This window comes from Petaurus breviceps, unplaced genomic scaffold (genome assembly GCF_028583685.1).
Source record: "Petaurus breviceps papuanus isolate PSGF00001 unplaced genomic scaffold, PetGlider_PUasm1.0 90644, whole genome shotgun sequence".
NCBI lineage: Eukaryota > Metazoa > Chordata > Mammalia > Diprotodontia > Petauridae > Petaurus > Petaurus breviceps.
In genome coordinates, this window is record NW_027187298.1 from 8,131,575 (window position 1) to 8,140,869 (window position 9,295).

A 9,295-nucleotide genomic window follows, 5' to 3' on the forward strand; every position below is an offset into this window, starting at 1 on the left:
CTTTCTTTCTTTCTTTCTTTCTTTCTTTCTTTCTTTCTTTCTTTCTTTCTTTCTTTCTTTCTTTCTTTCTTTCTTTCTTTCTTTCTTTCTTTCTTTCTTTCTTTCTTTCTTTCTTTCTTAGAAAACCCTTCACTTTCAAAGCAGTCCTGTTACTTTGTGCTTTTTTCTAGCCTTCCTTCTTTTCTATGAATTTTTAATTTTTAAAATTTTTAAAAAATTTTAAGTTCTACATTCTCTTCCTTCACCCCTACCTCACCTATTGAAAAGGTAAGGAATATAATACTATAAATATAAAATATAAAGAAATAACATATACATATAATACTATACATATAAAATTATGCAAAATATTTTTGCATTAGCTCAGGGGAGGAGAAAGAAAAAAATATATATGCTTCAATCTACAAAGTCCATCAGTTCTCTCTCTAGAGGTAGATAGCAGGGGCTTATTAATTCTCAGATGAATCCTAGGATATACAGAGATTGGGAATTTCATTTGTCCTATGCTAAAAATGGTGGAATTGAGACCTAGAGAGGTACTATGACTCATGTAAGGTCGCTTATCAACTCAATGACAGGATAGAGATTAAGATCCAGAATTTGTCAGGTACTTTGAAGCCACTACTTCCCTTAAATAACAGTTGGTAATAAAGAATTTTATTTACCCGTGATTAAAGAAATTAGATATTCAGGTTTTAACAATATCATTTTAAAGTGAGAGTCAAGGTTTGTTCTGATTTGAATCTTCACATTTTCTAAAAATAAAGTACAACACTTTGGTTTGAAATATCCACTACACAAGTATGATAAGAGGGAATCATGGGAAGACAACAGTGCCCATGGAAAAAATCATGGGCTTTTTTAAAGTAGACACAGTTTCAACAGGAGTAAAGAAAGTGACATGGAAATCTAAAATGCTAATTCTAGCCTAAGCTGCATTCTGAGAGGGATAGTGTCAGAAGGGAGGCGATAGTCCCAACTATACTCAGAGAATCTCAGGAGCTAGAGGGGACTTCAAACATTATCATATTAAACATATTTCTGGCTTAGAAATATCTCCAGTGAGTAGTCATCTAGCCTCAGCTGGAAGAACTCCAGTGAAAGAGAACCCACTAGTTCAAAGCTGAATATTCCTCTAAGTGACCCTTGAAATGATCTCATGTTCTACAGTCCCCTCACTGCACTGGTTGCCCTCTTCTAGACACACTCTTACTAAGTTGTTAAGTCTTTCCAAAACGTAGCTTCTAGAACTGAAAGCAGTTCTCTGGATGTGTTCTGATGAGAGCAATCAAACAGTAGAATAAGAAGCAATGGGTGAAATTCGCACGGGGCAGATTTCTGCATGAGGCAAGAGAAACTTTGTCATAATTACAAACATCCAAATGTGGAATGCACTGCTTTAGATGGTAGTGGGTTCTTTTTCACCAGACTTCTTGCTGAGGCTAGAGGACAACTCACCAGGGATATTTCTAAGCTAGAAATAGAATTCATATGATAAATATGAAAAACTCAGAGAAACTTGGAAAGATTTGAATGAACAGAGAAAACTAAACAGAACCAAGAGAAAATATATATACAATTACTGCAATAATGTAAATGAAAAGATAACTAAAAGGAAGAATTCTGAGTAACTGAAAAAACAAATTAAGGTCCCACAGAATAGTTAATGAAACATGCTCATAGAAAGTGAGGAAGGTTAAGTGACAAAGAAATATATATGCTGAAATAGAAGAATAATAGGACAAAACATTATATACATTGTCAGATATGGTTGAGGTATTGGGTGTTTTCCCTTAATTATTTTTGTCACCTGGGAGGGGTTAATGGGAGGGGGGAGGAAAAGGGGTATTGAAATTATTGTGATGTAAAGACAAAAGGCATCAATAAATCTTATTTTTTTAAGCAGCAAAAAACCCTTTTCTCCAAGAAATGGGAGAAAGTATACATGGGAGACAACAGAGCATGAAAAATGTCTCCCATTGAGAGAAAGAGATAACTGCTCAAGCAAGGGAGAGAGTCCCAGATCTCTGAAAGCTTTTTCCTCCTTAAAAAAAAAATGCTTTCCAAGTACTGGGGGAAAAAAAAACAAACCATTTTTCAGGTTAGGGGGTAAGAAGGAAGGGAAAATAACCTTTCATAAGACACTTGGGTAGTGACTACATAGCAGAAAGCTGAGACAATTCAGACCAAATTATATTCCTTTTTTTTTTTCTTGGACTATAAGAAACTAGGTTTACTCTTCATTTCAATGATTTACCATAGAGAGGTCTAATCTGTACCAATAGGAAGAAGATGAAACAGCCAGGAGAAACAGACGTGTCCAGACAGTTAGAGTCGTATAAAAGCTGCTGCTTTTAAAAAATATTCAGAAAACGCATGGTTAGTCTTTGACCACTCTAACCTAGAAAAGCACCTCCTTCACTCTTTTACAAAAATATAATTTTGTTCATTAACTTTCACTGATTCACTCAGACTTTGTTTTCCTGCTTTGACTGTGTAGAGTCCAGTGCTAGAAGCCTGGTATCACGTCACCATTTCTTTTCTAGATCTATTTTTAAAGTGTTTATAATGGGGCCACTTCTTTTTTAAACACTCCAGGTCATCCTCTGATGCATGAAATCTCAGTCTAGGGACAAATATCTTTAGCTTTCAAAATATCAGTGTCCTAATTCTTTAATGTCTAAAAGTATAATACAATGGACATTAACGTGTTTTAGACTTTATCCAGCATTCTTAGTTTTTTTTTTTTTTAAGACTGAGAAGTAGCACAGTCCTGTATTTGGAATTGGAGGACTTGAATGCAATCCAGTCTCTATTTACTATCTGTCTGACATTGGACCACTCATCTAATCTCCCTGGGCCTCAGTTTCCCTTATTCATGAAATAAAGGAAGGTACCTTCTTTGTTTTGTTTTGAGGGGGGAAGGCAAAGCAATAGGGGTTAAGTGACTTGCCCAAGGTCACACAACTAGTAAGTATCAAGTATCTGAAACCAGATTTGCTGAGGTACCTTCTAAAGAAAGCATTGGAATAGATGACCTCAAGAATCAATTCCAACTCTCCATGATCTTACAAGACAGGATATTTATCACATGTAGCAAATTTATTAAGTGGTACTAGCACTGATTCACTTGCAGACGATATCAAGCACACATCCAAGCAAGGCCAAAGAACCAGGCTTTCATGCAGCATATCTAATCATGCCTACTGCTCATGTGATTGGGACTTAGAACCATTCCTGGATGATTTGCATCATGGCACCCAAAATAAATAGGTCATAGAGTATGCCAACTGTTTATAAAAACACCTACACTCTTTCCTTCATTGTGTATTATATCCATCAAAGAGATGTCATCAAAGTTAATAAAATCCTAAGATCCTTGACTGTTAGGGATAGAAGGATGACAGGAACATAGGTGTAGAATGGGAAGGGACTTTGGAAAGTCATCTAGGAATGCCACTACCGTAGGGAACTCACTTTGAACCTTTTCTTCCAACATGGTAATACTTCACTTTATGCAAACATGGAAATAGGATATGTGATTATTCACTCTGAAAGATTTTCGGCTTTGTTTTGTTTTTGAACATTACAGCAAAGCTCACCATAGATTTCTTTTAAAGAATTATAGAAAGTAGGCATTCAATATGCACTGGTAAATAAAGAAGTGAATATGATTTAATTTACAATTTATGTGTAACTCTTCAATTTTGATTCACTTAAACAATTTGTTAAGGACCTACTCTGTGCCCAAAAAATCCTTAGGAGACCAAATACGGCATAAAGCAAGGTGCTCTTGTAGGGATCATGGATCACAACTCCAGAAAGCACCTGAAACATACTTGTTAACATTTGCAGAGGTAGAATTAAAGATTCATTGGCAGGTGGGCTACATATCCCCAGGGCACAATCTGCCAACGGGTAGAAATCTATCACCCAAGAATAAAGTATACTTACAACTTTCAAGAATCTGAGCTGATTATAAAGAATGTGAATTGTCTGATCCTGTTACTTCACCTCCTTTTCAGACTTCCATCCTGACTTCCATTTCACTGCTCATTAGTAGGCCTACTAAAGGAAAGCACAGAGTTGAAATTCAAACCAGACAATTGTTTTGTTTATTAGCAGCTGCTCTGGCAAAATGTTTGATGAAAGAAGTTTAAATTATTGACTAAAATGAGGCCTGGAATAATCAGTGAATTTCATTTATTCATGTTTATTCTATTCCCTTAACTAGAGAATCATGGAATCTCAGAGTTAGAGAAAGCATTATAAGCCATCTAGAATATAATCCCCTAGACAAGAGCATAGGAGTTGGGAGTCAAAAGACCTGGATTCAAGTCCTAGTTCAGCCATCTCCAAATTATGTGATTGTGGTTAACCTCTCTGAATCTTATCTTCCTCATTTATAAAAGATGAGGATAATACTATTTGTACCATCTATTTCCCAGGGTCGTTGTGAATTGTAGAGTGTAATATAAATGTGACTACTATTAATTACCTAGCCCAACACTCTAGTCTATGCTAGAAGACCCTTTCCAGCAAGTGTGGCAAGTGGTTGGTCATCCAAGCTCCAGTGATAGGAAACTTCCAATATATTGAAGTGACCAACTTCATTTTTTGGACAGCTCTAATAATTAGGAATCATTTTCTTATATTGAGCAGAAATCTGTCTCTCTGCAACTTCTGCCCTTTTTTTTTTTTCTATTTGGAGGGGGGAAGGCAGGGCAATTGGGGTCGTGACTTGCCCAAGGTCACAAGGCTAGTGTTAAGTGTCTGAGGCTAGATTTGAACTCAGGTCCTCCTGACTCCAGGGCCGGTGCTCTATTCACTGTACCACCTAGCCGCCCCTGCCTTAGTTGTATTTCAAGCAACATGTTTTGTTAACTGTAGGTGTATGAAAAATGAATTAAAGAAAGAGCAGGGAAGGGGAGAAGGAACAGCAAGCAGTACAAAGCAGCAAGGTACAACAAACAGAGCCAACACTTAGGCTGGATCCCACCCCGCGCCCCCCTCCCCCCCAAGCCATGTTCATTCTTTCTGACCCTCAGTTTCCTGAACTATAAAAGAGAGTGTAATAGCTGCCCCACCTACCTCACAGGATGGTTGTGAGGTTCAAACTGGGTTATATGCATCAAGTGTTTTGCCATCTTAAAGCAGTTTAAGCACTAAACAAGGCAGGACACACTCACCATTAAGTACTCTAAGGGTGCAAAGAAGAGAGTGACCACTACAGGACAGCACATCATCAGGTAGGTCACCTTTTTATAACTGACCCTTAGGCAGGAAGGCTTTCATAGAGAAGGCAATGTTGATGAGGCTTATTGGTGGGCATGACCATGTACATTTAAAACCAAACACAAGTTTCCTATCCAGAGGAAACTAAAATTTAAGATTATAAAAGGACCTGCAGAATCCTATTATCTAACACAGCAGCCCAAGCAAAAAAAAATGCTTTTACTGGAATTTTGTTGTGTTTAAAAACAAATCTCTTGGCACTCCTTCATTAGTGTTGTTATAATGGCTCTCCTTCCAGGCTGCTTCTTAAAATTGCTGAAAAGCAAAACAAGATTTTAAAGATCAAGATACATGAGAAAAACTCCTTCCTCTTTAAATATGGATGCCCGGTGAGAGTAAAGAATGTAGGGGGAAAATCATGAAAATCTATTATGGCTCCAGCTGCCATATCTTACAGGACTGCTCGGGTGTTTTATGGCATTTTTGTTCACAGGAGATTGCTATAGAGATCTCAGCATTGCCGGTAGCCACACCAATTTCCAGGCTTTGCTGCTTCAAGAAGACCAGATTTTCTTGATTAATAACAAAAGGTTTTGTTGAGATCAGAGCTGTTTCCCACCATCTCTATGCAAACCCAGCCACACAAACTGTGTACATTAGCATTTCAAGGAGCTTCCTATTAAGGATGGCTAGAAAAGCTCCTCTTGGTGGGTGAAATCCATTTTGTCCTCTCTTGTGACATCTGTTCTCACTTTTAAAGCCAGAAAGGAAACTAGATAATGCCAGAGAGGCTTTTGAGTTACAGTATTGGCACTTGGGATGCAGCTTTGGACAAGAAAGGCATGTGACCTTCTCGGACATATATGAGGTTGTAAAGGGGGAAATCTGCATATTCCCATCTTGTTTAGGAGAGTTTGAAAACTCTCTCAAACTTTTAATCGTCTTTTTCATGATTTCTTAATTACATTTTCAATTACTCCTAAACCGTACAAAACTGGGTACTTTAAATTTCAAATTTTTTTCTTCTGTTTGAATGTTTATTGCTACATATGCTATTGTGTTTCATTTCTAATTTCCCTAAAGCTCATTTTGTTTTTGTTGAGCGGATAAATGTAAGGAAATGCAGTTAGGCAACTGAAATATGTATAAAAAAGATGGAGGGAAAACCACCAACCAATCAGCTAAAAAAAATTAAATAAGTCCTGTAGACTTGCTCCCTCTTTACCCCATCTGTGCAGCACAGCTCTTAGGCCTCTTACATTGGTCATCCTGGAAACAAAGTGAAGGCAGATTCCAGCAGTTTTTCCATTCACTATTCATTGAGAGGTTCATCAGCTCCATATGGATCCAGCCAACTGCTGTGTTAAATCAGAGCCCTTTCCCAGAATTGACATGGTAATGAAGTCATGGTATTGCTCACAGAAAAGACCTCCATAGGTATTCCCCTTTCGAACAAATGCACCCTTTTCACCCCATTCACGCCTGAAAATTATCTCATAACATTACAACATCTGTGAACTGGGTTTTGGCCTTTTGGTGTCTAGCATGTTTTATTAGAGTGCCATGCCTTACACACTAGTTAACAGGAGGTGACACAGGGGTCCCAGCTCCACCACAGAGGCAAAATGAAACACAGGGGCTTCCCTCCCCAACATGCACAGCTCCTCTCTTGGCCTTTGTGTTGGGAGACTTAATTTGTCCTTAAATGCCAGGGCTTTGATTTAGACCACTGCCCTGCAATCAAATTTCTGTCCACTCACTCCCAGGTGTTAAACATGCACACCAGCATTCACCTCTTAAACACAAACTCCCTGATAGAGAATGTTATAATTAGCTCAGTAAAGAGAAAGAAAGAAAGGAAGAAGAAAAGAAGGAAAGAAGAGAAAGAAAGGAAAGAAGGAAAGGAAGGAAAAAGAGGAGATAGAGAGAGAGAATTGATTTTAGCTAAATGAATTTGATCCATGCTCTAGCAAATGACATTTGTTCAACTAATAAGTGTATTTGAACTTTGTTTAATCTGGACCAGGTCAATAAAATCTCCAGTAAAGCATGGAGACTGAGGGAATTTATTGAAGGACTACACTATCGACATCTGCAACTTATATGTATTCTGCCCTGATACAATGATTTCATTTAATTTGATTTGACATTTAAGAGCCCTTTTTGGAAGGGGGTGGGGGAAAATGAGGATTTCTTTATTCTCTCTACAATCACCTCACCTGACTCTGCTCACAGATGAGAAGAATAAATGTCACATTCATTACAAAGATTTGCAGATGATCCTGGAGATGGCTTTGACAGGGAAACTTCCTTGTTCCTCTCAATGAAAGTAACATGTGCATATCTGAGGGTAAATTTTGGCTCTAACTGTGCATGCATTTTTTTCTGCCAAAATTCAAGTGGTAGTTTGAATAAAATGTTCTTGACTGCTTATGAAATGAACTTGTGGTTGACAATTGGAATGTATGCAGCAGATCATTCAAACAGACGCTCTAGCCACGGGTCTGAGTTTTCTTTCTTTTATGGACAGGGGAGGAATGACAAAGGACAGTTCTCCACAGACTTTTCACACAAATGATCCTATGCTGATGTCCTTAACTTCTGGAAAACTTTCCAGGTCACAGCTGGTTTTTATATTAATATCATAGGACATCTTCTCTAATAGAGGTTATTCCTTCAACAACCCTTTCTGGCCCATTGTATGTGTATACATTGCATTTTGATGCTCTGGACTGGAAGTGCTGAAATGATTCTCCATCTTCAAGTAACCTCAATCCTATAATAAAAAAAAGAAAGAAAATAGAAATATGAAAAGAAAATCATAGGGAAAAGAAGGATTAGGAGTCATTCTCTGGGATCATTAGAATTTAGAATTAGAAGAAGCCTTAAGGACCATCTTATCCAACCCATTTGTTGTACAAAAGAGGAAACCAATGGTGCAGAGAATGGAAATGATTTGCTAAGGTCATATGGGTTATAAGTAGCAGAGCCAGAATTTGAACCCAGGACATAGGATCATAGATTTTGAATTAGAAAGTACTCTAGAGGTCATTAAATCCAAAACCTCATTTTACAAATGAGGAAACTGAGGCCCAAAGTGACTTGCTTCAGGGTTGCACAGCTAAGTAGCTGATACAGGATTTGAATCTTGGTCTTTCTGACTGCAAGCCCAGTATTCTTTAAACCATGCTGCCTTTTTCTCTCATGTTCAGAGTGATGACAAGCCAAAGTTTACTCTCTACAGCAGAGTGAAAAAACAGGTAGGGAAGCCCAGAGAGGAAACTCAGAGCCATCTGTGAGGCATTTACACAATGGGCCCAGTATTTTCCTTTTTATAATTGTAACAATTATTATTGTTGTTGTTGTTAGAGTTGACCTTTTTATAATTTTTTAAGGTTCACAAAGCATTTTGTGTGCATTATCTCATTTTAACACCTTCTCAGTGGGGCAAATGGAGCTTTCTGCCTATTTGGCCTGGTATTTTGGAAATCTGCTGAGATCATCCCTCCCTGGGTTGGGTAAAAGAATTACTTCCTGAGATTATGCACTTCCATTTTTGTCTCAACTTAAAGACTTCTACCCAGGTTCCTCCTACCACAGATTTCCTAAATTCCTTCCCTCTGTCTCACACTCAACATTTCAGCCCCAACTCTTCACTGGCCTTCTAATATATCTAATGTTGTAGGCATTTATTGAGTGTCTACTATAAACAACGCTTCATATGAGGTCCTACAGATACAAAGACAAAGGAAAACAAAACAAAAAGATCCTGTCCTCAAGAAGCATATATTCTACTAAAAGCTCAAAGCCTTAATTTCCAGCAGAGGGAAAACAGTGAAAACTATGTTATGCTCTGTAATTGTAATGACCAAACCCCCCCAAAAAGAAAAAAAAAATGAGAAAATGCACCTTCCTTTAAAGAGATGAATACTACAGGTACAGAACATTGCCTATACTATGGGACTCAGTTGAAGTCTGCTTAGTTTTGCTGAAATTTTTTTCTTCTCCCAGCCCCTCTCTTTTTTATTCTTTTTTCATACAGGATGATTCTATGGGTAGG

At 37.7% G+C, this 9,295-nt stretch overlaps 1 long non-coding RNA gene across 4 annotated transcripts in view; it reads right to left on the minus strand.

Annotated features, from left to right (window-relative positions):
* Nucleotides 1-9,295, minus strand: part of LOC138143538 (uncharacterized) — a 78,866-nt gene that overhangs the window by 5,743 nt on the left and 63,828 nt on the right. For 3 of the 4 annotated variants that reach the window (XR_011163720.1, XR_011163717.1, XR_011163718.1), the window contains 2 exons: nucleotides 7,455-8,011; nucleotides 3,955-4,068 (listed from right to left, as the gene is read on the minus strand). This is a non-coding gene — a long non-coding RNA (uncharacterized lncRNA). The remainder of the gene's footprint in view (nucleotides 1-3,954; nucleotides 4,069-7,454; nucleotides 8,012-9,295) is intronic. The other variant, XR_011163719.1, reaches the window with a different exon arrangement.